The sequence below is a fragment of the Coffea arabica genome, chromosome 11c (genome assembly GCF_036785885.1).
Source record: "Coffea arabica cultivar ET-39 chromosome 11c, Coffea Arabica ET-39 HiFi, whole genome shotgun sequence".
NCBI classification, from domain to species: Eukaryota; Viridiplantae; Streptophyta; class Magnoliopsida; order Gentianales; family Rubiaceae; genus Coffea; species Coffea arabica.
Window position 1 is genome coordinate 24,092,840 of NC_092330.1, and position 26,429 is coordinate 24,119,268.

Below are 26,429 nucleotides of genomic sequence, written 5' to 3' on the forward strand. Positions count from 1 at the left end.
AATTTTTGCGGGTATGGGTAGGGATTTAATTCCGTTACCCGGATCCGGATCCGTTTTTTCAAACAAAAAAACGGGTCGGATACGGAATATAGTATTCCGACCCGTATTAGACCCGGATCCGGATATAAATGATTTAATAATTTATAAAAAATATATATTATCAATATAATTTGATTAGGATGATGTATTTGAGTAAAATCAATTTGATTTATTTTCTTATTTGGTTTTTTCTTTGCATTAGCTAGAAATTTGTTTACAAATATATCTTTTTCTCTTTTTTGTTAGAAATTATAAATTTTGGCAAATTTGTTCGGGTAGACCCGACCCGGATCCGAGACTCGGCGGGTCCGGATCCGGAACACCGAATAAAAGACCCGTCGGGTAAACGGGTCGGATCCGGGTCCGGGTCCGGAATAATGAATTCCGGCCCGGACCCGGCCCGTTGACACCCCTAGGTGACCCCCTGGGAAATCCTCGTGTTGCACCCCTCCCTTTTTTGTTTCGAAATCCAAATTTCCCCTTCGTTCTTTATGCTGTAGTAATTTAGCTCCGTCGGAACGATTGCTTTATATTTTGCTTCTCATCGAAGCATGAAGGCGGATCTGAAGGCGCGAGACAAGTCAGGAACGGTACGGCTGGATCGAAGCCCGGATCGTCGGTCAAAGTTGTCGGCGCAAATGTATAAGCGCAAGCGTGAAGGATCAATTTCAGGATAATTGAGAGTTGCGCGACGAGGGAAAAAAAATGGTGCAAATCAACAAGAAAAAAATGTAAAAGTAAATAAATAAAAGGATGAGAGGAAATTCATGAATTGACGCTTAGAATGAATTCGGGTCCAGAAAAGCCAAACTGCTTCACAGGACGTGGCAGTTTAAAAGAATAAAGCGAAAGGAACATGGCGGGTGCGATCATACCAGCACTAATGCACCGGATCCCATCAGAACTCCGAAGTTAAGCGTGCTTGGGCGAGAGTAGTACTAGGATGGGTGACCCCCTGGGAAGTCCTCGTGTTGCACCCCTCCCTTTTTTGTTTCGAAATCCAAATTTCCCCTTCGTTCTTTATGCTGTTGTAATTTAGCTCCGTCGGAACGATTGCTTTATATTTTGCTTCTCATCGACGCATGAAGGCGGATCTGAAGGCGCGAGACAAGTCAGGAACGGTACGGCTGGATCGAAGCCCGGATCGTCGGTCAAAGTTGTCGGCGCAAATTTATAAGCGCAAGCGTGAAGGATCAATTTCAGGATAATTGAGAGTTGTGCGACGAGGGAAAAAAAAGGTGCAAAGCAACAAGAAAAAAATATAAAAGTAAATAAATAAAAGGATGAGAGGAAATTCATGAATTGACGCTTAGAATGAATTCGGGTCCAGAAAAGCCAAACTGCTTCACAGGACGTGACAGTTTAAAAGAATAAAGCGAAAGGAACGTGGCGGGTGCGATCATACCAGCACTAATGCACCGGATCCCATCAGAACTTCGAAGTTAAGCGTGCTTGGGCGACAGTAGTACTAGGATGGGTGACCCTAGGCCGGTCAACGGGTCGGGTCTACACCCGGATCCGGATCGGATCCCTGAAATTTTTACGGGTATGGGTAGGGATTTAATTCCGTTATCCGGATCCGGATCCGTTTTTTCAAACAAAAAAACGGGTCGGATACGGAATATAGTATTCCGACCCGTATTAGACCCGGATCCGGATATAAATGATTTAATAATTTATAAAAAATATATATTATCAATATAATTTGATTAGGATGATGTATTTGAGTAAAATCAATTTGATTTATTTTCTTATTTGGTTTTTTCTTTGCATTAGCTAGAAATTTGTTTACAAATATATCTTTTTCTCTTTTTTGTTAGAAATTATAAATTTTGGCAAATTTGTTCGGGTAGACCCGACCCGGATCCGAGACTCGCCGGGTCCGGATCCGGAACACCGAATAAAAGACCCGTCGGGTAAACGGGTCGGATCCGGGTCCGGGTCCGGAATAATGAATTCCGGCCCGGACCCGGCCCGTTGACACCCCTAGGTGACCCCCTGGGAAATCCTCGTGTTGCACCCCTCCCTTTTTTGTTTCGAAATCCAAATTTCCCCTTCGTTCTTTATGCTGTTGTAATTTAGCTCCGTCGGAACGATTGCTTTATATTTTGCTTCTCATCGAAGCATGAAGGCGGATCTGAAGGCGCGAGACAAGTCAGGAACGGTACGGCTGGATCGAAGCCCGGATCGTCGGTCAAAGTTGTCGGCGCAAATGTATAAGCGCAAGCGTGAAGGATCAATTTCAGGATAATTGAGAGTTGCGCGACGAGGGAAAAAAAAATGGTGCAAATCAACAAGAAAAAAATGTAAAAGTAAATAAATAAAAGGATGAGGGGAAATTCTTGAATTGACGCTTAAAATGAATTCGGGTCCAGAAAAGCCACACTGCTTCACAGGACGGGGCAGTTTAAAAGAATAAAGCGAAAGAAACATGTCGGGTGCGATCATACCAGCACTAATGCACCGGATCCCATCAGAACTCCGAAGTTAAGCGTGCTTGGGCGAGAGTAGTACTAGGATGGGTGACCCCCTGGGAAGTCCTCTTGTTGCACCCCTCCCTTTTTTGTTTCGAAATCCAAATTTCCCCTTCGTTCTTTATGCTGTAGTAATTTAGCTCCGTCGGAACGATTGCTTTATATTTTGCTTCTCATCGACGCATGAAGGCGGATCTGAAGGCGCGAGACAAGTCAGGAACGGTACGGCTAGATCGAAGCCCGGATCGTCGGTCAAAGTTGTCGGCGCAAATGTATAAGCGCAAGCGTGAAGGATCAATTTCAGGATAATTGAGAGTTGCGCGACGAGGGAAAAAAAAATGGTGCAAATCAACAAGAAAAAAATGTAAAAGTAAATAAAGAAGAGGATGAGAGGAAATTCATGAATTGACGCTTAGAATGAATTCGGGTCCAGAAAAGCCAAACTGCTTCACAGGACGTGACAGTTTAAAAGAATAAAGCGAAAGGAACATGGCGGGTGCGATCATACCAGCACTAATGCACCGGATCCCATCAGAACTTCGAAGTTAAGCGTGCTTGGGCGACAGCAGTACTAGGATGGGTGACCCTAGGCCGGTCAACGGGTCGGGTCTACACCCGGATCCGGATCGGATCCCTGAAATTTTTGCGGGTATGGGTAGGGATTTAATTCCGTTATCCGGATCCGGATCCGTTTTTTCAAACAAAAAAACGGGTCGGATACGGAATATAGTATTCCGACCCGTATTAGACCAGGATCCGGATATAAATGATTTAATAATTTATAAAAAATATATATTATCAATATAATTTGATTAGGATGATGTATTTGAGTAAAATCAATTTGATTTATTTTCTTATTTGGTTTTTTCTTTGCATTAGCTAGAAATTTGATTACAAATATATCTTTTTCTCTTTTTTGTTAGAAATTGTAAATTTTGGGAAATTTGTTCGGGTAGACCCGACCCGGATCCGAGACTCGCCGGGTCCGGATCCGAAACACCGAATAAAAGACCCGTCGGGTAAACGGGTCGGATCCGGGTCCGGGTCCGGAATAATGAATTCCGGCCCGGACCCGGCCCGTTGACACCCCTAGGTGACCCCCTGGGAAATCCTCGTGTTGCACCCCTCCCTTTTTTGTTTCGAAATCCAAATTTTCCCTTCGTTCTTTATGCTGTAGTAATTTAGCTCCGTCGGAACGATTGCTTTATATTTTGCTTCTTATCGAAACATGAAGGCGGATCTGAAGGCGCGAGACAAGTCAGGAACGGTACGGCTGGATCGAAGCCCGGATCGTCGGTCAAAGTTGTCGGCGCAAATGTATAAGCGCAAGCGTGAAGGATCAATTTCAGGATAATTGAGAGTTGTGCGACGAGGGAAAAAAAAGGTGCAAAGCAACAAGAAAAAAATATAAAAGTAAATAAATAAAAGGATGTGAGGAAATTCATGAATTGACGCTTAGAATGAATTCGGGTCCAGAAAAGCCAAACTGCTTCACAGGACGTGGCAGTTTAAAAGAATAAAGCGAAAGGAACATGGCGGGTGCGATCATACCAGCACTAATGCACCGGATCCCATCAGAACTTCGAAGTTAAGCGTGCTTGGGCGACAGTAGTACTAGGATGGGTGACCCTAGGCCGGTCAACGGGTCGGGTCTACACCCGGATTCGGATCGGATCCCTGGAATTTTTGCGGGTATGGGTAGGGATTTAATTCCGTTATCCGGATCCGGATCCGTTTTTTCAAACAAAAAAACGGGTCGGATACGGAATAAAGTATTCTGACCCGTATTAGACCCGGATCCGGATATAAATGATTTAATAATTTATAAAAAATATATATTATCAATATAATTTGATTAGGATGATGTATTTGAGTAAAATCAATTTGATTTATTTTCTTATTTGGTTTTTTCTTTGCATTAGCTAGAAATTTGATTACAAATATATCTTTTTCTCTTTTTTGTTAGAAATTGTAAATTTTGGGAAATTTGTTCGGGTAGACCCGACCCGGATCCGAGACTCGCCGGGTCCGGATCCGAAACACCGAATAAAAGACCCGTCGGGTAAACGGGTCGGATCCGGGTCCGGGTCCGGAATAATGAATTCCGGCCCGGACCCGGCCCGTTGACACCCCTAGGTGACCCCCTGGGAAATCCTCGTGTTGCACCCCTCCCTTTTTTGTTTCGAAATCCAAATTTCCCCTTCGTTCTTTATGCTGTAGTAATTTAGCTCCGTCGGAACGATTGCTTTATATTTTGCTTCTCATCGAAGCATGAAGGCGGATCTGAAGGCGCGAGACAAGTCAGGAACGGTACCGCTGGATCGAAGCCCGGATCGTCGGTCAAAGTTGTCGGCGCAAATGTATAAGGGCAAGCGTGAAGGATCAATTTCAGGATAATTGAGAGTTGCGCGACGAGGGAAAAAAAAATGGTGCAAATCAACAAGAAAAAAATGTAAAAGTAAATAAATAAAAGGATGAGGAGAAATTCTTGAATTGACGCTTAAAATGAATTCGGATCCAGAAAAGCCACACTGCTTCACAGGACGGGGCAGTTTAAAAGAATAAAGCGAAAGAAACATGTCGGGTGCGATCATACCAGCACTAATGCACCGGATCCCATCAGAACTCCGAAGTTAAGCGTGCTTGGGCGAGAGTAGTACTAGGATGGGTGACCCCCTGGGAAGTCCTCGTGTTGCACCCCTCCCTTTTTTGTTTCGAAATTCAAATTTCCCCTTCGTTCTTTATGCTGTAGTCATTTAGCTCCGTCGGAACGATTGCTTTATATTTTGCTTCTCATCGAAGCATGAAGGCGGATCTGAAGGCGCGAGACAAGTCAGGAACGGTACGGCTGGATCGAAGCCCGGATCGTCGGTCAAAGTTTTCGGCGCAAATGTATAAGCGCAAGCGTGAAGGATCAATTTCAGGATAATTGAGAGTTGCGCGACGAGGGAAAAAAAATGGTGCAAATCAACAAGAAAAAAATGTAAAAGTAAATAAATAAGAGGATGAGAGGAAATTCATGAATTGACGCTTAGAATGAATTCGGGTCCAGAAAAGCCAAACTGCTTCACAGGACGTGACAGTTTAAAAGAATAAAGCGAAAGGAACATGGCGGGTGCGATCATACCAGCACTAATGCACCGGATCCCATCAGAACTTCGAAGTTAAGCGTGCTTGGGCGACAGTAGTACTAGGATGGGTGACCCTAGGCCGGTCAACGGGTCGGGTCTACACCCGGATCCGGATCGGATCCCTGAAATTTTTGCGGGTATGGGTAGGGATTTAATTCCGTTATCCGGATCCGGATCCGTTTTTTCAAACAAAAAAACGGGTCGGATACGGAATATAGTATTCCGACCCGTATTAGACCCGGATCCGGATATAAATGATTTAATAATTTATAAAAAATATATATTATCAATATAATTTGATTAGGATGATGTATTTGAGTAAAATCAATTTGATTTATTTTCTTATTTGGTTTTTTCTTTGCATTAGCTAGAAATTTGTTTACAAATATATCTTTTTCTCTTTTTTGTTAGAAATTATAAATTTTGACAAATTTGTTCGGGTAGACCCGACCCGGATCCGAGACTCGGCGGGTCCGGATCCGGAACACCGAATAAAAGACCCGTCGGGTAAACGGGTCGGATCCGGGTCCGGGTCCGGAATAATGAATTCCGGCCCGGACCCGGCCCGTTGACACCCCTAGGTGACCCCCTGGGAAATCCTCGTGTTGCACCCCTCCCTTTTTTGTTTCGAAATCCAAATTTCCCCTTCGTTCTTTATGCTGTAGTAATTTAGCTCCGTCGGAACGATTGCTTTATATTTTGCTTCTCATCGAAGCATGAAGGCGGATCTGAAGGCGCGAGACAAGTCAGGAACGGTACGGCTGGATCGAAGCCCGGATCGTCGGTCAAAGTTGTCGGCGCAAATGTATAAGCGCAAGCGTGAAGGATCAATTTCAGGATAATTGAGAGTTGCGCGACGAGGGAAAAAAAATGGTGCAAATCAACAAGAAAAAAATGTAAAAGTAAATAAATAAAAGGATGAGAGGAAATTCATGAATCGACGCTTAGAATGAATTCGGGTCCAGAAAAGCCAAACTGCTTCACAGGACGTGGCAGTTTAAAAGAATAAAGCGAAAGGAACATGGCGGGTGCGATCATACCAGCACTAATGCACCGGATCCCATCAGAACTCCGAAGTTAAGCGTGCTTGGGCGACAGTAGTACTAGGATGGGTGACCCTAGGCCGGTCAACGGGTCGGGTCTACACCCGGATCCGGATCGGATCCCTGGAATTTTTGCGGGTATGGGTAGGGATTTAATTCCGTTATCCGGATCCGATCCGTTTTTTCAAACAAAAAAATGGGTCGGATACGGAATATAGTATTCCGACCCGTATTAGACCCGGATCCGGATATAAATGATTTAATAATTTATAAAAAATATATATTATCAATATAATTTGATTAGGATGATGTATTTGAGTAAAATCAAGATCGTCGGTCAAAGTTGTCGGCGCAAATGTATAAGCGCAAGCGTGAAGGATCAATTTCAGGATAATTGAGAGTTGTGCGACGAGGGAAAAAAAAGGTGCAAAGCAACAAGAAAAAAATATAAAAGTAAATAAATAAAAGGATGTGAGGAAATTCATGAATTGACGCTTAGAATGAATTCGGGTCCAGAAAAGCCAAACTGCTTCACAGGACGTGGCAGTTTAAAAGAATAAAGCGAAAGGAACATGGCGGGTGCGATCATACCAGCACTAATGCACCGGATCCCATCAGAACTCCGAAGTTAAGCGTGCTTGGGCGACAGTAGTACTAGGATGGGTGACCCTAGGCCTGTCAACGGGTCGGGTCTACACCCGGATCCGGATCGGATCCCTAAAATTTTTGCGGGTAAGGGTAGGGATTTCATTCCGTTATCCGGATCCGGATCCGTTTTTTCAAACAAAAAAACGGGTCGGATACGGAATATAGTATTCCGACCCGTATTAGACCCGGATCCGGATATAAATGATTTAATAATTTATAAAAAATATATATTATCAATATAATTTGATTAGGATGATGTATTTGAGTAAAATCAATTTGATTTATTTTCTTATTTGGTTTTTTCTTTGCATTAGCTAGAAATTTGTTTACAAATATATCTTTTTCTCTTTTTTGTTAGAAATTATAAATTTTGACAAATTTGTTCGGGTAGACCCGACCCGGATCCGAGACTCGGCGGGTCCGGATCCGGAACACCGAATAAAAGACCCGTCGGGTAAACGGGTCGGATCCGGGTCCGGGTCCGGAATAATGAATTCCGGCCCGGACCCGGCCCGTTGACACCCCTAGGTGACCCCCTGGGAAATCCTCGTGTTGCACCCCTCCCTTTTTTGTTTCGAAATCCAAATTTCCCCTTCGTTCTTTATGCTGTAGTAATTTAGCTCCGTCGGAACGATTGCTTTATATTTTGCTTCTCATCGAAGCATGAAGGCGGATCTGAAGGCGCGAGACAAGTCAGGAACGGTACCGCTGGATCGAAGCCCGGATCGTCGGTCAAAGTTGTCGGCGCAAATGTATAAGCGCAAGCGTGAAGGATCAATTTCAGGATAATTGAGAGTTGCGCGACGAGGGAAAAAAAATGGTGCAAATCAACAAGAAAAAAATGTAAAAGTAAATAAATAAAAGGATGAGGAGAAATTCTTGAATTGACGCTTAAAATGAATTCGGGTCCAGAAAAGCCACACTGCTTCACAGGACGGGGCAGTTTAAAAGAATAAAGCGAAAGAAACATGTCGGGTGCGATCATACCAGCACTAATGCACCGGATCCCATCAGAACTCCGAAGTTAAGCGTGCTTGGGCGAGAGTAGTACTAGGATGGGTGACCCCCTGGGAAGTCCTCGTGTTGCACCCCTCCCTTTTTTGTTTCGAAATTCAAATTTCCCCTTCGTTCTTTATGCTGTAGTCATTTAGCTCCGTCGGAACGATTGCTTTATATTTTGCTTCTCATCGAAGCATGAAGGCGGATCTGAAGGCGCGAGACAAGTCAGGAACGGTACGGCTGGATCGAAGCCCGGATCGTCGGTCAAAGTTTTCGGCGCAAATGTATAAGCGCAAGCGTGAAGGATCAATTTCAGGATAATTGAGAGTTGCGCGACGAGGGAAAAAAAATGGTGCAAATCAACAAGAAAAAAATGTAAAAGTAAATAAATAAGAGGATGAGAGGAAATTCATGAATTGACGCTTAGAATGAATTCGGGTCCAGAAAAGCCAAACTGCTTCACAGGACGTGACAGTTTAAAAGAATAAAGCGAAAGGAACATGGCGGGTGCGATCATACCAGCACTAATGCACCGGATCCCATCAGAACTTCGAAGTTAAGCGTGCTTGGGCGACAGTAGTACTAGGATGGGTGACCCTAGGCCGGTCAACGGGTCGGGTCTACACCCGGATCCGGATCGGATCCCTGAAATTTTTGCGGGTATGGGTAGGGATTTAATTCCGTTATCCGGATCCGGATCCGTTTTTTCAAACAAAAAAACGGGTCGGATACGGAATATAGTATTCCGACCCGTATTAGACCCGGATCCGGATATAAATGATTTAATAATTTATAAAAAATATATATTATCAATATAATTTGATTAGGATGATGTATTTGAGTAAAATCAATTTGATTTATTTTCTTATTTGGTTTTTTCTTTGCATTAGCTAGAAATTTGTTTACAAATATATCTTTTTCTCTTTTTTGTTAGAAATTATAAATTTTGGGAAATTTGTTCGGGTAGACCCGACCCGGATCCGAGACTCGGCGGGTCTGGATCCGAAACACCGAATAAAAGACCCGTCGGGTAAACGGGTCGGATCCGGGTCCGGGTCCGGAATAATGAATTCCGGCCCGGACCCGGCCCGTTGACACCCCTAGGTGACCCCCTGGGAAATCCTCGTGTTGCACCCCTCCCTTTTTTGTTTCGAAATCCAAATTTCCCCTTCGTTCTTTATGCTGTAGTAATTTAGCTCCGTCGGAACGATTGCTTTATATTTTGCTTCTCATCGAAGCATGAAGGCGGATCTGAAAGCGCGAGACAAGTCAGGAACGGTACGGCTGGATCGAAGCCCGGATCGTCGGTCAAAGTTGTCGGCGCAAATGTATAAGCGCAAGCGTGAAGGATCAATTTCAGGATAATTGAGAGTTGTGCGACGAGGGAAAAAAAAGGTGCAAAGCAACAAGAAAAAAATATAAAAGTAAATAAATAAAAGGATGTGAGGAAATTCATGAATTGACGCTTAGAATGAATTCGGGTCCAGAAAAGCCAAACTGCTTCACAGGACGTGGCAGTTTAAAAGAATAAAGCGAAAGGAACATGGCGGGTGCGATCATACCAGCACTAATGCACCGGATCCCATCAGAACTCCGAAGTTAAGCGTGCTTGGGCGACAGTAGTACTAGGATGGGTGACCCTAGGCCGGTCAACGGGTCGGGTCTACACCCGGATCCGGATCGGATCCCTAAAATTTTTGCGGGTATGGGTAGGGATTTAATTCCGTTATCCGGATCCGATCCGTTTTTTCAAACAAAAAAACGGGTCGGATACGGAATATAGTATTCCGACCCGTATTAGACCCGGATCCGGATATAAATGATTTAATAATTTATAAAAAATATATATTATCAATATAATTTGATTAGGATGATGTATTTGAGTAAAATCAATTTGATTTATTTTCTTATTTGGTTTTTTCTTTGCATTAGCTAGAAATTTGTTTACAAATATATCTTTTTCTCTTTTTTGTTAGAAATTATAAATTTTGGCAAATTTGTTCGGGTAGACCACAACCCGGATCCGAGACTCGCCGGGTCCGGATCCGAAACACCGAATAAAAGACCCGTCGGATCCGGGTCCGGGTCCGGAATAATGAATTCCGGCCCAGACCCGGCCCGTTGACACCCCTAGGTGACCCCCTGGGAAATCCTCGTGTTGCACCCCTCCCTTTTTTGTTTCGAAATCAAAATTTTCCCTTCGTTCTTTATGCTGTAGTAATTTAGCTCCGTCGGAACGATTGCTTTATATTTTGCTTCTCATCGAAGCATGAAGGCGGATCTGAAGGCGCGAGACAAGTCAGGAACGGTACGGCTGGATCGAAGCCCGGATCGTCGGTCAAAGTTGTCGGCGCAAATGTATAAGCGCAAGCGTGAAGGATCAATTTCAGGATAATTGAGAGTTGTGCGACGAGGGAAAAAAAAGGTGCAAAGCAACAAGAAAAAAATATAAAAGTAAATAAATAAAAGGATGTGAGGAAATTCATGAATTGACGCTTAGAATGAATTCGGGTCCAGAAAAGCCAAACTGCTTCACAGGACGTGGCAGTTTAAAAGAATAAAGCGAAAGGAACATGGCGGGTGCGATCATACCAGCACTAATGCACCGGATCCCATCAGAACTCCGAAGTTAAGCGTGCTTGGGCGACAGTAGTACTAGGATGGGTGACCCTAGGCCTGTCAACGGGTCGGGTCTACACCCGGATCCGGATCGGATCCCTAAAATTTTTGCGGGTAAGGGTAGGGATTTCATTCCGTTATCCGGATCCGGATCCGTTTTTTCAAACAAAAAAACGGGTCGGATACGGAATATAGTATTCCGACCCGTATTAGACCCGGATCCGGATATAAATGATTTAATAATTTATAAAAAATATATATTATCAATATAATTTGATTAGGATGATGTATTTGAGTAAAATCAATTTGATTTATTTTCTTATTTGGTTTTTTCTTTGCATTAGCTAGAAATTTGTTTACAAATATATCTTTTTCTCTTTTTTGTTAGAAATTATAAATTTTGGCAAATTTGTTCGGGTAGACCCGACCCGGAACCGAGACTCGTCGGGTCCGGATCCGGAACACCGAATAAAAGACCCGTCGGGTAAACGGGTCGGATCCGGGTCCGGGTCCGGAATAATGAATTCCGGCCCGGACCTGGCCCGTTGACACCCCTAGGTGACCCCCTGGGAAATCCTCGTGTTGCACCCCTCCCTTTTTTGTTTCGAAATCCAAATTTCCCCTTCGTTCTTTATGCTGTAGTAATTTAGCTCCGTCGGAACGATTGCTTTATATTTTGCTTCTCATCGAAGCATGAAGGCGGATCTGAAGGCGCGAGACAAGTCAGGAACGGTACGGCTGGATCGAAGCCCGGATCGTCGGTCAAAGTTGTCGGCGCAAATGTATAAGCGCAAGCGTGAAGGATCAATTTCAGGATAATTGAGAGTTGTGCGACGAGGGAAAAAAAAGGTGCAAAGCAACAAGAAAAAAATATAAAAGTAAATAAATAAAAGGATGTGAGGAAATTCATGAATTGACGCTTAGAATGAATTCGGGTCCAGAAAAGCCAAACTGCTTCACAGGACGTGGCAGTTTAAAAGAATAAAGCGAAAGGAACATGGCGGGTGCGATCATACCAGCACTAATGCACCGGATCCCATCAGAACTTCGAAGTTAAGCGTGCTTGGGCGACAGTAGTACTAGGATGGGTGACCCTAGGCCGGTCAACGGGTCGGGTCTACACCCGGATCCGGATCGGATCCCTGGAATTTTTGCGGGTATGGGTAGGGATTTAATTCCGTTATCCGGATCCGATCCGTTTTTTCAAACAAAAAAACGGGTCGGATACGGAATATAGTATTCCGACCCGTATTAGACCCGGATCCGGATATAAATGATTTAATAATTTATAAAAAATATATATTATCAATATAATTTGATTAGGATGATGTATTTGAGTAAAATCAATTTGATTTATTTTCTTATTTGGTTTTTTCTTTGCATTAGCTAGAAATTTGATTACAAATATATCTTTTTCTCTTTTTTGTTAGAAATTGTAAATTTTGGGAAATTTGTTCGGGTAGACCCGACCCGGATCCGAGACTCGCCGGGTCCGGATCCGAAACACCGAATAAAAGACCCGTCGGGTAAACGGGTCGGATCCGGGTCCGGGTCCGGAATAATGAATTCCGGCCCGGACCCGGCCCGTTGACACCCCTAGGTGACCCCCTGGGAAATCCTCGTGTTGCACCCCTCCCTTTTTTGTTTCGAAATCCAAATTTCCCCTTCGTTCTTTATGCTGTAGTAATTTAGCTCCGTCGGAACGATTGCTTTATATTTTGCTTCTCATCGAAGCATGAAGGCGGATCTGAAGGCGCGAGACAAGTCAGGAACGGTACCGCTGGATCGAAGCCCGGATCGTCGGTCAAAGTTGTCGGCGCAAATGTATAAGCGCAAGCGTGAAGGATCAATTTCAGGATAATTGAGAGTTGCGCGACGAGGGAAAAAAAAATGGTGCAAATCAACAAGAAAAAAATGTAAAAGTAAATAAATAAAAGGATGAGGAGAAATTCTTGAATTGACGCTTAAAATGAATTCGGGTCCAGAAAAGCCACACTGCTTCACAGGACGGGGCAGTTTAAAAGAATAAAGCGAAAGAAACATGTCGGGTGCGATCATACCAGCACTAATGCACCGGATCCCATCAGAACTCCGAAGTTAAGCGTGCTTGGGCGAGAGTAGTACTAGGATGGGTGACCCCCTGGGAAGTCCTCGTGTTGCACCCCTCCCTTTTTTGTTTCGAAATTCAAATTTCCCCTTCGTTCTTTATGCTGTAGTCATTTAGCTCCGTCGGAACGATTGCTTTATATTTTGCTTCTCATCGAAGCATGAAGGCGGATCTGAAGGCGCGAGACAAGTCAGGAACGGTACGGCTGGATCGAAGCCCGGATCGTCGGTCAAAGTTTTCGGCGCAAATGTATAAGCGCAAGCGTGAAGGATCAATTTCAGGATAATTGAGAGTTGCGCGACGAGGGAAAAAAAATGGTGCAAATCAACAAGAAAAAAATGTAAAAGTAAATAAATAAGAGGATGAGAGGAAATTCATGAATTGACGCTTAGAATGAATTCGGGTCCAGAAAAGCCAAACTGCTTCACAGGACGTGACAGTTTAAAAGAATAAAGCGAAAGGAACATGGCGGGTGCGATCATACCAGCACTAATGCACCGGATCCCATCAGAACTTCGAAGTTAAGCGTGCTTGGGCGACAGTAGTACTAGGATGGGTGACCCTAGGCCGGTCAACGGGTCGGGTCTACACCCGGATCCGGATCGGATCCCTGAAATTTTTGCGGGTATGGGTAGGGATTTAATTCCGTTATCCGGATCCGGATCCGTTTTTTCAAACAAAAAAACGGGTCGGATACGGAATATAGTATTCCGACCCGTATTAGACCCGGATCCGGATATAAATGATTTAATAATTTATAAAAAATATATATTATCAATATAATTTGATTAGGATGATGTATTTGAGTAAAATCAATTTGATTTATTTTCTTATTTGGTTTTTTCTTTGCATTAGCTAGAAATTTGTTTACAAATATATCTTTTTCTCTTTTTTGTTAGAAATTATAAATTTTGGGAAATTTGTTCGGGTAGACCCGACCCGGATCCGAGACTCGGCGGGTCTGGATCCGAAACACCGAATAAAAGACCCGTCGGGTAAACGGGTCGGATCCGGGTCCGGGTCCGGAATAATGAATTCCGGCCCGGACCCGGCCCGTTGACACCCCTAGGTGACCCCCTGGGAAATCCTCGTGTTGCACCCCTCCCTTTTTTGTTTCGAAATCCAAATTTCCCCTTCGTTCTTTATGCTGTAGTAATTTAGCTCCGTCGGAACGATTGCTTTATATTTTGCTTCTCATCGAAGCATGAAGGCGGATCTGAAAGCGCGAGACAAGTCAGGAACGGTACGGCTGGATCGAAGCCCGGATCGTCGGTCAAAGTTGTCGGCGCAAATGTATAAGCGCAAGCGTGAAGGATCAATTTCAGGATAATTGAGAGTTGTGCGACGAGGGAAAAAAAAGGTGCAAAGCAACAAGAAAAAAATATAAAAGTAAATAAATAAAAGGATGTGAGGAAATTCATGAATTGACGCTTAGAATGAATTCGGGTCCAGAAAAGCCAAACTGCTTCACAGGACGTGGCAGTTTAAAAGAATAAAGCGAAAGGAACATGGCGGGTGCGATCATACCAGCACTAATGCACCGGATCCCATCAGAACTTCGAAGTTAAGCGTGCTTGGGCGACAGTAGTACTAGGATGGGTGACCCTAGGCCGGTCAACGGGTCGGGTCTACACCCGGATCCGGATCGGATCCCTGGAATTTTTGCGGGTATGGGTAGGGATTTAATTCCGTTATCCGGATCCGATCCGTTTTTTCAAACAAAAAAACGGGTCGGATACGGAATATAGTATTCCGACCCGTATTAGACCCGGATCCGGATATAAATGATTTAATAATTTATAAAAAATATATATTATCAATATAATTTGATTAGGATGATGTATTTGAGTAAAATCAATTTGATTTATTTTCTTATTTGGTTTTTTCTTTGCATTAGCTAGAAATTTGTTTACAAATATATCTTTTTCTCTTTTTTGTTAGAAATTATAAATTTTGGCAAATTTGTTCGGGTAGACCACAACCCGGATCCGAGACTCGCCGGGTCCGGATCCGAAACACCGAATAAAAGACCCGTCGGATCCGGGTCCGGGTCCGGAATAATGAATTCCGGCCCAGACCCGGCCCGTTGACACCCCTAGGTGACCCCCTGGGAAATCCTCGTGTTGCACCCCTCCCTTTTTTGTTTCGAAATCAAAATTTTCCCTTCGTTCTTTATGCTGTAGTAATTTAGCTCCGTCGGAACGATTGCTTTATATTTTGCTTCTCATCGAAGCATGAAGGCGGATCTGAAGGCGCGAGACAAGTCAGGAACGGTACGGCTGGATCGAAGCCCGGATCGTCGGTCAAAGTTGTCGGCGCAAATGTATAAGCGCAAGCGTGAAGGATCAATTTCAGGATAATTGAGAGTTGTGCGACGAGGGAAAAAAAAGGTGCAAAGCAACAAGAAAAAAATATAAAAGTAAATAAATAAAAGGATGTGAGGAAATTCATGAATTGACGCTTAGAATGAATTCGGGTCCAGAAAAGCCAAACTGCTTCACAGGACGTGGCAGTTTAAAAGAATAAAGCGAAAGGAACATGGCGGGTGCGATCATACCAGCACTAATGCACCGGATCCCATCAGAACTCCGAAGTTAAGCGTGCTTGGGCGACAGTAGTACTAGGATGGGTGACCCTAGGCCTGTCAACGGGTCGGGTCTACACCCGGATCCGGATCGGATCCCTGGAATTTTTGCGGGTATGGGTAGGGATTTAATTCCGTTATCCGGATCCGATCCGTTTTTTCAAACAAAAAAACGGGTCGGATACGGAATATAGTATTCCGACCCGTATTAGACCCGGATCCGGATATAAATGATTTAATAATTTATAAAAAATATATATTATCAATATAATTTGATTAGGATGATGTATTTGAGTAAAATCAATTTGATTTATTTTCTTATTTGGTTTTTTCTTTGCATTAGCTAGAAATTTGTTTACAAATATATCTTTTTCTCTTTTTTGTTAGAAATTATAAATTTTGGCAAATTTGTTCGGGTAGACCCGACCCGGATCCGAGACTCGCCGGGTCCGGATCCGAAACACCGAATAAAAGACCCGTCGGGTAAACGGGTCGGATCCGGGTCCGGGTCCGGAATAATGAATTCCGGCCCGGACCCGGCCCGTTGACACCCCTAGGTGACCCCCTGGGAAATCCTCGTGTTGCACCCCTCCCTTTTTTGTTTCGAAATCCAAATTTCCCCTTCGTTCTTTATGCTGTAGTAATTTAGCTCCGTCGGAACGATTGCTTTATATTTTGCTTCTCATCGAAGCATGAAGGCGGATCTGAAGGCGCGAGACAAGTCAGGAACGGTACGGCTGGATCGAAGCCCGGATCGTCGGTCAAAGTTGTCGGCGCAAATGTATAAGCGCAAGCGTGAAGGATCAATTTCAGGATAATTGAGAGTTGCGCGACGAGGGAAAAAAAAATGGTGCAAATCAACAAGAAAAAAATGTAAAAGTAAATAAATAAAAGGATGAAGGGAAATTCTTGAATTGACGCTTAAAATGAATTCGGGTCCAGAAAAGCCACACTGCTTCACAGGACGGGGCAGTTTAAAAGAATAAAGCGAAAGGAACATGGCGGGTGCGATCATACCAGCACTAATGCACCGGATCCCATCAGAACTCCGAAGTTAAGCATGCTTGGGCGAGAGTAGTACTAGGATGGGTGACCCCTTGGGAAGTTCTCGTGTTGCACCCCTCCCTTTTTTGTTTCGAAATCCAAATTTCCCCTTCGTTCTTTATGCTGTAGTAATTTAGCTCCGTCGGAACGATTGCTTTATATTTTGCTTCTCATCGAAGCATGAAGGCGGATCTGAAGGCGCGAGACAAGTCAGGAACGGTACGGCTGGATCGAAGCCCGGATCGTCGGTCAAAGTTGTCGGCGCAAATGTATAAGCGCAAGCGTGAAGGATCAATTTCAGGATAATTGAGAGTTGTGCGACGAGTGAAAAAAAAGGTGCAAAGCAACAAGAAAAAAATATAAAAGTAAATAAATAAAAGGATGAGAGGAAATTCATGAATTGACGCTTAGAATGAATTCGGGTCCAGAAAAGCCAAACTGCTTCACAGGACGTGGCAGTTTAAAAGAATAAAGCGAAAGGAACATGGCGGGTGCGATCATACCAGCACTAATGCACCGGATCCCATCAGAACTCCGAAGTTAAGCGTGCTTGGGCGACAGTAGTACTAGGATGGGTGACCCTAGGCCTGTCAACGGGTCGGGTCTAGACCCGGATCCGGATCGGATCCCTGAAATTTTTGCGGGTATGGGTAGGGATTTAATTCCGTTATCCGGATCCGGATCCGTTTTTTCAAACAAAAAAACGGGTCGGATACGGAATATAGTATTCCGACCCGTATTAGACCCGGATCCGGATATAAATGATTTAATAATTTATAAAAAATATATATTATCAATATAATTTGATTAGGATGATGTATTTGAGTAAAATCAATTTGATTTATTTTCTTATTTGGTTTTTTCTTTGCATTAGCTAGAAATTTGTTTACAAATATATCTTTTTCTCTTTTTTGTTAGAAATTATAAATTTTGGCAAATTTGTTCGGGTAGACCCGACCCGGAACCGAGACTCGTCGGGTCCGGATCCGGAACACCGAATAAAAGACCCGTCGGGTAAACGGGTCGGATCCGGGTCCGGGTCCGGAATAATGAATTCCGGCCCGGACCTGGCCCGTTGACACCCCTAGGTGACCCCCTGGGAAATCCTCGTGTTGCACCCCTCCCTTTTTTGTTTCGAAATCCAAATTTCCCCTTCGTTCTTTATGCTGTAGTAATTTAGCTCCGTCGGAACGATTGCTTTATATTTTGCTTCTCATCGAAGCATGAAGGCGGATCTGAAGGCGCGAGACAAGTCAGGAACGGTACGGCTGGATCGAAGCCCGGATCGTCGGTCAAAGTTGTCGGCGCAAATGTATAAGCGCAAGCGTGAAGGATCAATTTCAGGATAATTGAGAGTTGTGCGACGAGGGAAAAAAAAGGTGCAAAGCAACAAGAAAAAAATATAAAAGTAAATAAATAAAAGGATGTGAGGAAATTCATGAATTGACGCTTAGAATGAATTCGGGTCCAGAAAAGCCAAACTGCTTCACAGGACGTGGCAGTTTAAAAGAATAAAGCGAAAGGAACATGGCGGGTGCGATCATACCAGCACTAATGCACCGGATCCCATCAGAACTTCGAAGTTAAGCGTGCTTGGGCGACAGTAGTACTAGGATGGGTGACCCTAGGCCGGTCAACGGGTCGGGTCTACACCCGGATCCGGATCGGATCCCTGGAATTTTTGCGGGTATGGGTAGGGATTTAATTCCGTTATCCGGATCCGATCCGTTTTTTCAAACAAAAAAACGGGTCGGATACGGAATATAGTATTCCGACCCGTATTAGACCCGGATCCGGATATAAATGATTTAATAATTTATAAAAAATATATATTATCAATATAATTTGATTAGGATGATGTATTTGAGTAAAATCAATTTGATTTATTTTCTTATTTGGTTTTTTCTTTGCATTAGCTAGAAATTTGATTACAAATATATCTTTTTCTCTTTTTTGTTAGAAATTGTAAATTTTGGGAAATTTGTTCGGGTAGACCCGACCCGGATCCGAGACTCGCCGGGTCCGGATCCGAAACACCGAATAAAAGACCCGTCGGGTAAACGGGTCGGATCCGGGTCCGGGTCCGGAATAATGAATTCCGGCCCGGACCCGGCCCGTTGACACCCCTAGGTGACCCCCTGGGAAATCCTCGTGTTGCACCCCTCCCTTTTTTGTTTCGAAATCCAAATTTCCCCTTCGTTCTTTATGCTGTAGTAATTTAGCTCCGTCGGAACGATTGCTTTATATTTTGCTTCTCATCGAAGCATGAAGGCGGATCTGAAGGCGCGAGACAAGTCAGGAACGGTACCGCTGGATCGAAGCCCGGATCGTCGGTCAAAGTTGTCGGCGCAAATGTATAAGCGCAAGCGTGAAGGATCAATTTCAGGATAATTGAGAGTTGCGCGACGAGGGAAAAAAAAATGGTGCAAATCAACAAGAAAAAAATGTAAAAGTAAATAAATAAAAGGATGAGGAGAAATTCTTGAATTGACGCTTAAAATGAATTCGGGTCCAGAAAAGCCACACTGCTTCACAGGACGGGGCAGTTTAAAAGAATAAAGCGAAAGAAACATGTCGGGTGCGATCATACCAGCACTAATGCACCGGATCCCATCAGAACTCCGAAGTTAAGCGTGCTTGGGCGAGAGTAGTACTAGGATGGGTGACCCCCTGGGAAGTCCTCGTGTTGCACCCCTCCCTTTTTTGTTTCGAAATTCAAATTTCCCCTTCGTTCTTTATGCTGTAGTCATTTAGCTCCGTCGGAACGATTGCTTTATATTTTGCTTCTCATCGAAGCATGAAGGCGGATCTGAAGGCGCGAGACAAGTCAGGAACGGTACGGCTGGATCGAAGCCCGGATCGTCGGTCAAAGTTTTCGGCGCAAATGTATAAGCGCAAGCGTGAAGGATCAATTTCAGGATAATTGAGAGTTGCGCGACGAGGGAAAAAAAATGGTGCAAATCAACAAGAAAAAAATGTAAAAGTAAATAAATAAGAGGATGAGAGGAAATTCATGAATTGACGCTTAGAATGAATTCGGGTCCAGAAAAGCCAAACTGCTTCACAGGACGTGACAGTTTAAAAGAATAAAGCGAAAGGAACATGGCGGGTGCGATCATACCAGCACTAATGCACCGGATCCCATCAGAACTTCGAAGTTAAGCGTGCTTGGGCGACAGTAGTACTAGGATGGGTGACCCTAGGCCGGTCAACGGGTCGGGTCTACACCCGGATCCGGATCGGATCCCTGAAATTTTTGCGGGTATGGGTAGGGATTTAATTCCGTTATCCGGATCCGGATCCGTTTTTTCAAACAAAAAAACGGGTCGGATACGGAATATAGTATTCCGACCCGTATTAGACCCGGATCCGGATATAAATGATTTAATAATTTATAAAAAATATATATTATCAATATAATTTGATTAGGATGATGTATTTGAGTAAAATCAATTTGATTTATTTTCTTATTTGGTTTTTTCTTTGCATTAGCTAGAAATTTGTTTACAAATATATCTTTTTCTCTTTTTTGTTAGAAATTATAAATTTTGGGAAATTTGTTCGGGTAGACCCGACCCGGATCCGAGACTCGGCGGGTCTGGATCCGAAACACCGAATAAAAGACCCGTCGGGTAAACGGGTCGGATCCGGGTCCGGGTCCGGAATAATGAATTCCGGCCCGGACCCGGCCCGTTGACACCCCTAGGTGACCCCCTGGGAAATCCTCGTGTTGCACCCCTCCCTTTTTTGTTTCGAAATCCAAATTTCCCCTTCGTTCTTTATGCTGTAGTAATTTAGCTCCGTCGGAACGATTGATTTATATTTTGCTTCTCATCGAAGCATGAAGGCGGATCTGAAAGCGCGAGACAAGTCAGGAACGGTACGGCTGGATCGAAGCCCGGATCGTCGGTCAAAGTTGTCGGCGCAAATGTATAAGCGCAAGCGTGAAGGATCAATTTCAGGATAATTGAGAGTTGTGCGACGAGGGAAAAAAAAGGTGCAAAGCAACAAGAAAAAAATATAAAAGTAAATAAATAAAAGGATGTGAGGAAATTCATGAATTGACGCTTAGAATGAATTCGGGTCCAGAAAAGCCAAACTGCTTCACAGGACGTGGCAGTTTAAAAGAATAAAGCGAAAGGAACATGGCGGGTGCGATCATACCAGCACTAATGCACCGGATCCCATCAGAACTTCGAAGTTAAGCGTGCTTGGGCGACAGTAGTACTAGGATGGGTGACCCTAGGCCGGTCAACGGGTCGGGTCTACACCCGGATCCGGATCGGATCCCTGGAATTTTTGCGGGTATGGGTAGGGATTTAATTCCGTTATCCGGATCCGATCCGTTTTTTCAAACAAAAAAACGGGTCGGATACGGAATATAGTATTCCGACCCGTATTAGACCCGGATCCGGATATAAATGATTTAATAATTTATAAAAAATATATATTATCAATATAATTTGATTAGGATGATGTATTTGAGTAAAATCAATTTGATTTATTTTCTTATTTGGTTTTTTCTTTGCATTAGCTAGAAATTTGTTTACAAATATATCTTTTTCTCTTTTTTGTTAGAAATTATAAATTTTGGCAAATTTGTTCGGGTAGACCACAACCCGGATCCGAGACTCGCCGGGTCCGGATCCGAAACACCGAATAAAAGACCCGTCGGATCCGGGTCCGGGTCCGGAATAATGAATTCCGGCCCAGACCCGGCCCGTTGACACCCCTAGGTGACCCCCTGGGAAATCCTCGTGTTGCACCCCTCCCTTTTTTGTTTCGAAATCAAAATTTTCCCTTCGTTCTTTATGCTGTAGTAATTTAGCTCCGTCGGAACGATTGCTTTATATTTTGCTTCTCATCGAAGCATGAAGGCGGATCTGAAGGCGCGAGACAAGTCAGGAACGGTACGGCTGGATCGAAGCCCGGATCGTCGGTCAAAGTTGTCGGCGCAAATGTATAAGCGCAAGCGTGAAGGATCAATTTCAGGATAATTGAGAGTTGTGCGACGAGGGAAAAAAAAGGTGCAAAGCAACAAGAAAAAAATATAAAAGTAAATAAATAAAAGGATGTGAGGAAATTCATGAATTGACGCTTAGAATGAATTCGGGTCCAGAAAAGCCAAACTGCTTCACAGGACGTGGCAGTTTAAAAGAATAAAGCGAAAGGAACATGGCGGGTGCGATCATACCAGCACTAATGCACCGGATCCCATCAGAACTCCGAAGTTAAGCGTGCTTGGGCGACAGTAGTACTAGGATGGGTGACCCTAGGCCTGTCAACGGGTCGGGTCTACACCCGGATCCGGATCGGATCCCTAAAATTTTTGCGGGTAAGGGTAGGGATTTCATTCCGTTATCCGGATCCGGATCCGTTTTTTCAAACAAAAAAACGGGTCGGATACGGAATATAGTATTCCGACCCGTATTAGACCCGGATCCGGATATAAATGATTTAATAATTTATAAAAAATATATATTATCAATATAATTTGATTAGGATGATGTATTTGAGTAAAATCAATTTGATTTATTTTCTTATTTGGTTTTTTCTTTGCATTAGCTAGAAATTTGTTTACAAATATATCTTTTTCTCTTTTTTGTTAGAAATTATAAATTTTGGCAAATTTGTTCGGGTAGACCCGACCCGGAACCGAGACTCGTCGGGTCCGGATCCGGAACACCGAATAAAAGACCCGTCGGGTAAACGGGTCGGATCCGGGTCCGGGTCCGGAATAATGAATTCCGGCCCGGACCTGGCCCGTTGACACCCCTAGGTGACCCCCTGGGAAATCCTCGTGTTGCACCCCTCCCTTTTTTGTTTCGAAATCCAAATTTCCCCTTCGTTCTTTATGCTGTAGTAATTTAGCTCCGTCGGAACGATTGCTTTATATTTTGCTTCTCATCGAAGCATGAAGGCGGATCTGAAGGCGCGAGACAAGTCAGGAACGGTACGGCTGGATCGAAGCCCGGATCGTCGGTCAAAGTTGTCGGCGCAAATGTATAAGCGCAAGCGTGAAGGATCAATTTCAGGATAATTGAGAGTTGTGCGACGAGGGAAAAAAAAGGTGCAAAGCAACAAGAAAAAAATATAAAAGTAAATAAATAAAAGGATGTGAGGAAATTCATGAATTGACGCTTAGAATGAATTCGGGTCCAGAAAAGCCAAACTGCTTCACAGGACGTGGCAGTTTAAAAGAATAAAGCGAAAGGAACATGGCGGGTGCGATCATACCAGCACTAATGCACCGGATCCCATCAGAACTTCGAAGTTAAGCGTGCTTGGGCGACAGTAGTACTAGGATGGGTGACCCTAGGCCGGTCAACGGGTCGGGTCTACACCCGGATCCGGATCGGATCCCTGGAATTTTTGCGGGTATGGGTAGGGATTTAATTCCGTTATCCGGATCCGATCCGTTTTTTCAAACAAAAAAACGGGTCGGATACGGAATATAGTATTCCGACCCGTATTAGACCCGGATCCGGATATAAATGATTTAATAATTTATAAAAAATATATATTATCAATATAATTTGATTAGGATGATGTATTTGAGTAAAATCAATTTGATTTATTTTCTTATTTGGTTTTTTCTTTGCATTAGCTAGAAATTTGATTACAAATATATCTTTTTCTCTTTTTTGTTAGAAATTGTAAATTTTGGGAAATTTGTTCGGGTAGACCCGACCCGGATCCGAGACTCGCCGGGTCCGGATCCGAAACACCGAATAAAAGACCCGTCGGGTAAACGGGTCGGATCCGGGTCCGGGTCCGGAATAATGAATTCCGGCCCGGACCCGGCCCGTTGACACCCCTAGGTGACCCCCTGGGAAATCCTCGTGTTGCACCCCTCCCTTTTTTGTTTCGAAATCCAAATTTCCCCTTCGTTCTTTATGCTGTAGTAATTTAGCTCCGTCGGAACGATTGCTTTATATTTTGCTTCTCATCGAAGCATGAAGGCGGATCTGAAGGCGCGAGACAAGTCAGGAACGGTACGGCTGGATCGAAGCCCGGATCGTCGGTCAAAGTTGTCGGCGCAAATGTATAAGCGCAAGCGTGAAGGATCAATTTCAGGATAATTGAGAGTTGCGCGACGAGGGAAAAAAAAATGGTGCAAATCAACAAGAAAAAAATGTAAAAGTAAATAAATAAAAGGATGAAGGGAAATTCTTGAATTGACGCTTAAAATGAATTCGGGTCCAGAAAAGCCACACTGCTTCACAGGACGGGGCAGTTTAAAAGAATAAAGCGAAAGGAACATGGCGGGTGCGATCATACCAGCACTAATGCACCGGATCCCATCAGAACTCCGAAGTTAAGCATGCTTGGGCGAGAGTAGTACTAGGATGGGTGACCCCTTGGGAAGTTCTCGTGTTGCACCCCTCCCTTTTTTGTTTCGAAATCCAAATTTCCCCTTCGTTCTTTATGCTGTAGTAATTTAGCTCCGTCGGAACGATTGCTTTATATTTTGCTTCTCATCGAAGCATGAAGGCGGATCTGAAGGCGCGAGACAAGTCAGGAACGGTACGGCTGGATCGAAGCCCGGATCGTCGGTCAAAGTTGTCGGCGCAAATGTATAAGCGCAAGCGTGAAGGATCAATTTCAGGATAATTGAGAGTTGTGCGACGAGTGAAAAAAAAGGTGCAAAGCAACAAGAAAAAAATATAAAAGTAAATAAATAAAAGGATGAGAGGAAATTCATGAATTGACGCTTAGAATGAATTCGGGTCCAGAAAAGCCAAACTGCTTCACAGGACGTGGCAGTTTAAAAGAATAAAGCGAAAGGAACATGGCGGGTGCGATCATACCAGCACTAATGCACCGGATCCCATCAGAACTCCGAAGTTAAGCGTGCTTGGGCGACAGTAGTACTAGGATGGGTGACCCTAGGCCTGTCAACGGGTCGGGTCTAGACCCGGATCCGGATCGGATCCCTGAAATTTTTGCGGGTATGGGTAGGGATTTAATTCCGTTATCCGGATCCGGATCCGTTTTTTCAAACAAAAAAACGGGTCGGATACGGAATATAGTATTCCGACCCGTATTAGACCCGGATCCGGATATAAATGATTTAATAATTTATAAAAAATATATATTATCAATATAATTTGATTAGGATGATGTATTTGAGTAAAATCAATTTGATTTATTTTCTTATTTGGTTTTTTCTTTGCATTAGCTAGAAATTTGTTTACAAATATATCTTTTTCTCTTTTTTGTTAGAAATTATAAATTTTGGCAAATTTGTTCGGGTAGACCCGACCCGGAACCGAGACTCGTCGGGTCCGGATCCGGAACACCGAATAAAAGACCCGTCGGGTAAACGGGTCGGATCCGGGTCCGGGTCCGGAATAATGAATTCCGGCCCGGACCTGGCCCGTTGACACCCCTAGGTGACCCCCTGGGAAATCCTCGTGTTGCACCCCTCCCTTTTTTGTTTCGAAATCCAAATTTCCCCTTCGTTCTTTATGCTGTAGTAATTTAGCTCCGTCGGAACGATTGCTTTATATTTTGCTTCTCATCGAAGCATGAAGGCGGATCTGAAGGCGCGAGACAAGTCAGGAACGGTACGGCTGGATCGAAGCCCGGATCGTCGGTCAAAGTTGTCGGCGCAAATGTATAAGCGCAAGCGTGAAGGATCAATTTCAGGATAATTGAGAGTTGTGCGACGAGGGAAAAAAAAGGTGCAAAGCAACAAGAAAAAAATATAAAAGTAAATAAATAAAAGAATGTGAGGAAATTCATGAATTGACGCTTAGAATGAATTCGGGTCCAGAAAAGCCAAACTGCTTCACAGGACGTGGCAGTTTAAAAGAATAAAGCGAAAGGAACATGGCGGGTGCGATCATACCAGCACTAATGCACCGGATCCCATCAGAACTTCGAAGTTAAGCGTGCTTGGGCGACAGTAGTACTAGGATGGGTGACCCTAGGCCGGTCAACGGGTCGGGTCTACACCCGGATCCGGATCGGATCCCTGGAATTTTTGCGGGTATGGGTAGGGATTTAATTCCGTTATCCGGATCCGATCCGTTTTTTCAAACAAAAAAACGGGTCGGATACGGAATATAGTATTCCGACCCGTATTAGACCCGGATCCGGATATAAATGATTTAATAATTTATAAAAAATATATATTATCAATATAATTTGATTAGGATGATGTATTTGAGTAAAATCAATTTGATTTATTTTCTTATTTGGTTTTTTCTTTGCATTAGCTAGAAATTTGATTACAAATATATCTTTTTCTCTTTTTTGTTAGAAATTGTAAATTTTGGGAAATTTGTTCGGGTAGACCCGACCCGGATCCGAGACTCGCCGGGTCCGGATCCGAAACACCGAATAAAAGACCCGTCGGGTAAACGGGTCGGATCCGGGTCCGGGTCCGGAATAATGAATTCCGGCCCGGACCCGGCCCGTTGACACCCCTAGGTGACCCCCTGGGAAATCCTCGTGTTGCACCCCTCCCTTTTTTGTTTCGAAATCCAAATTTCCCCTTCGTTCTTTATGCTGTAGTAATTTAGCTCCGTCGGAACGATTGCTTTATATTTTGCTTCTCATCGAAGCATGAAGGCGGATCTGAAGGCGCGAGACAAGTCAGGAACGGTACCGCTGGATCGAAGCCCGGATCGTCGGTCAAAGTTGTCGGCGCAAATGTATAAGCGCAAGCGTGAAAGATCAATTTCAGGATAATTGAGAGTTGCGCGACGAGGGAAAAAAAAATGGTGCAAATCA

At 43.8% G+C, this 26,429-nt stretch overlaps 8 non-coding genes and 21 pseudogenes across 8 annotated transcripts; all 29 read left to right on the top strand.

Moving 5' to 3' along the window:
* The first annotated feature begins 900 nt into the window (after nucleotides 1–900).
* Nucleotides 901–1,019, top strand: LOC140017493 (5S ribosomal RNA). The gene has a single exon (XR_011823802.1). It is a non-coding gene; the product is annotated as a 5S ribosomal RNA (ribosomal RNA).
* A 411-nt stretch (nucleotides 1,020–1,430) lies between these two features.
* On the top strand, nucleotides 1,431–1,548 carry LOC140019930 (5S ribosomal RNA; annotated as a pseudogene).
* Nucleotides 1,549–2,475: 927 nt separating this feature from the next.
* On the top strand, nucleotides 2,476–2,594 carry LOC140017966 (5S ribosomal RNA). Its single transcript, XR_011824271.1, has one exon. It is a non-coding gene; the product is annotated as a 5S ribosomal RNA (ribosomal RNA).
* Nucleotides 2,595–3,007: 413 nt separating this feature from the next.
* On the top strand, nucleotides 3,008–3,125 carry LOC140020465 (5S ribosomal RNA; annotated as a pseudogene).
* Nucleotides 3,126–4,050: 925 nt separating this feature from the next.
* Nucleotides 4,051–4,168, top strand: LOC140019932 (5S ribosomal RNA; annotated as a pseudogene).
* A 927-nt stretch (nucleotides 4,169–5,095) lies between these two features.
* On the top strand, nucleotides 5,096–5,214 carry LOC140017494 (5S ribosomal RNA). Its single transcript, XR_011823803.1, has one exon. It is a non-coding gene; the product is annotated as a 5S ribosomal RNA (ribosomal RNA).
* Nucleotides 5,215–5,626: 412 nt separating this feature from the next.
* LOC140019933 (5S ribosomal RNA) lies at nucleotides 5,627–5,744 on the top strand (annotated as a pseudogene).
* A 926-nt stretch (nucleotides 5,745–6,670) lies between these two features.
* On the top strand, nucleotides 6,671–6,788 carry LOC140018440 (5S ribosomal RNA; annotated as a pseudogene).
* A 476-nt stretch (nucleotides 6,789–7,264) lies between these two features.
* Nucleotides 7,265–7,388, top strand: LOC140018514 (5S ribosomal RNA; annotated as a pseudogene).
* A 920-nt stretch (nucleotides 7,389–8,308) lies between these two features.
* LOC140017495 (5S ribosomal RNA) lies at nucleotides 8,309–8,427 on the top strand. Its single transcript, XR_011823804.1, has one exon. It is a non-coding gene; the product is annotated as a 5S ribosomal RNA (ribosomal RNA).
* A 412-nt stretch (nucleotides 8,428–8,839) lies between these two features.
* LOC140019934 (5S ribosomal RNA) lies at nucleotides 8,840–8,957 on the top strand (annotated as a pseudogene).
* A 925-nt stretch (nucleotides 8,958–9,882) lies between these two features.
* LOC140018442 (5S ribosomal RNA) lies at nucleotides 9,883–10,000 on the top strand (annotated as a pseudogene).
* A 912-nt stretch (nucleotides 10,001–10,912) lies between these two features.
* On the top strand, nucleotides 10,913–11,036 carry LOC140018515 (5S ribosomal RNA; annotated as a pseudogene).
* A 919-nt stretch (nucleotides 11,037–11,955) lies between these two features.
* LOC140019935 (5S ribosomal RNA) lies at nucleotides 11,956–12,073 on the top strand (annotated as a pseudogene).
* A 926-nt stretch (nucleotides 12,074–12,999) lies between these two features.
* LOC140017496 (5S ribosomal RNA) lies at nucleotides 13,000–13,118 on the top strand. Its single transcript, XR_011823805.1, has one exon. It is a non-coding gene; the product is annotated as a 5S ribosomal RNA (ribosomal RNA).
* A 412-nt stretch (nucleotides 13,119–13,530) lies between these two features.
* LOC140019936 (5S ribosomal RNA) lies at nucleotides 13,531–13,648 on the top strand (annotated as a pseudogene).
* Nucleotides 13,649–14,573: 925 nt separating this feature from the next.
* Nucleotides 14,574–14,691, top strand: LOC140019937 (5S ribosomal RNA; annotated as a pseudogene).
* A 912-nt stretch (nucleotides 14,692–15,603) lies between these two features.
* LOC140018516 (5S ribosomal RNA) lies at nucleotides 15,604–15,727 on the top strand (annotated as a pseudogene).
* A 920-nt stretch (nucleotides 15,728–16,647) lies between these two features.
* LOC140017800 (5S ribosomal RNA) lies at nucleotides 16,648–16,766 on the top strand. Its single transcript, XR_011824106.1, has one exon. It is a non-coding gene; the product is annotated as a 5S ribosomal RNA (ribosomal RNA).
* A 411-nt stretch (nucleotides 16,767–17,177) lies between these two features.
* On the top strand, nucleotides 17,178–17,295 carry LOC140019245 (5S ribosomal RNA; annotated as a pseudogene).
* A 925-nt stretch (nucleotides 17,296–18,220) lies between these two features.
* On the top strand, nucleotides 18,221–18,338 carry LOC140019938 (5S ribosomal RNA; annotated as a pseudogene).
* Nucleotides 18,339–19,264: 926 nt separating this feature from the next.
* LOC140017498 (5S ribosomal RNA) lies at nucleotides 19,265–19,383 on the top strand. The gene has a single exon (XR_011823807.1). It is a non-coding gene; the product is annotated as a 5S ribosomal RNA (ribosomal RNA).
* Nucleotides 19,384–19,795: 412 nt separating this feature from the next.
* Nucleotides 19,796–19,913, top strand: LOC140019939 (5S ribosomal RNA; annotated as a pseudogene).
* A 925-nt stretch (nucleotides 19,914–20,838) lies between these two features.
* Nucleotides 20,839–20,956, top strand: LOC140019940 (5S ribosomal RNA; annotated as a pseudogene).
* Nucleotides 20,957–21,868: 912 nt separating this feature from the next.
* Nucleotides 21,869–21,992, top strand: LOC140018517 (5S ribosomal RNA; annotated as a pseudogene).
* A 919-nt stretch (nucleotides 21,993–22,911) lies between these two features.
* LOC140019941 (5S ribosomal RNA) lies at nucleotides 22,912–23,029 on the top strand (annotated as a pseudogene).
* Nucleotides 23,030–23,955: 926 nt separating this feature from the next.
* LOC140017802 (5S ribosomal RNA) lies at nucleotides 23,956–24,074 on the top strand. The gene has a single exon (XR_011824108.1). It is a non-coding gene; the product is annotated as a 5S ribosomal RNA (ribosomal RNA).
* Nucleotides 24,075–24,485: 411 nt separating this feature from the next.
* On the top strand, nucleotides 24,486–24,603 carry LOC140019246 (5S ribosomal RNA; annotated as a pseudogene).
* Nucleotides 24,604–25,528: 925 nt separating this feature from the next.
* On the top strand, nucleotides 25,529–25,646 carry LOC140019943 (5S ribosomal RNA; annotated as a pseudogene).
* Nucleotides 25,647–26,429: the final 783 nt, after the last annotated feature.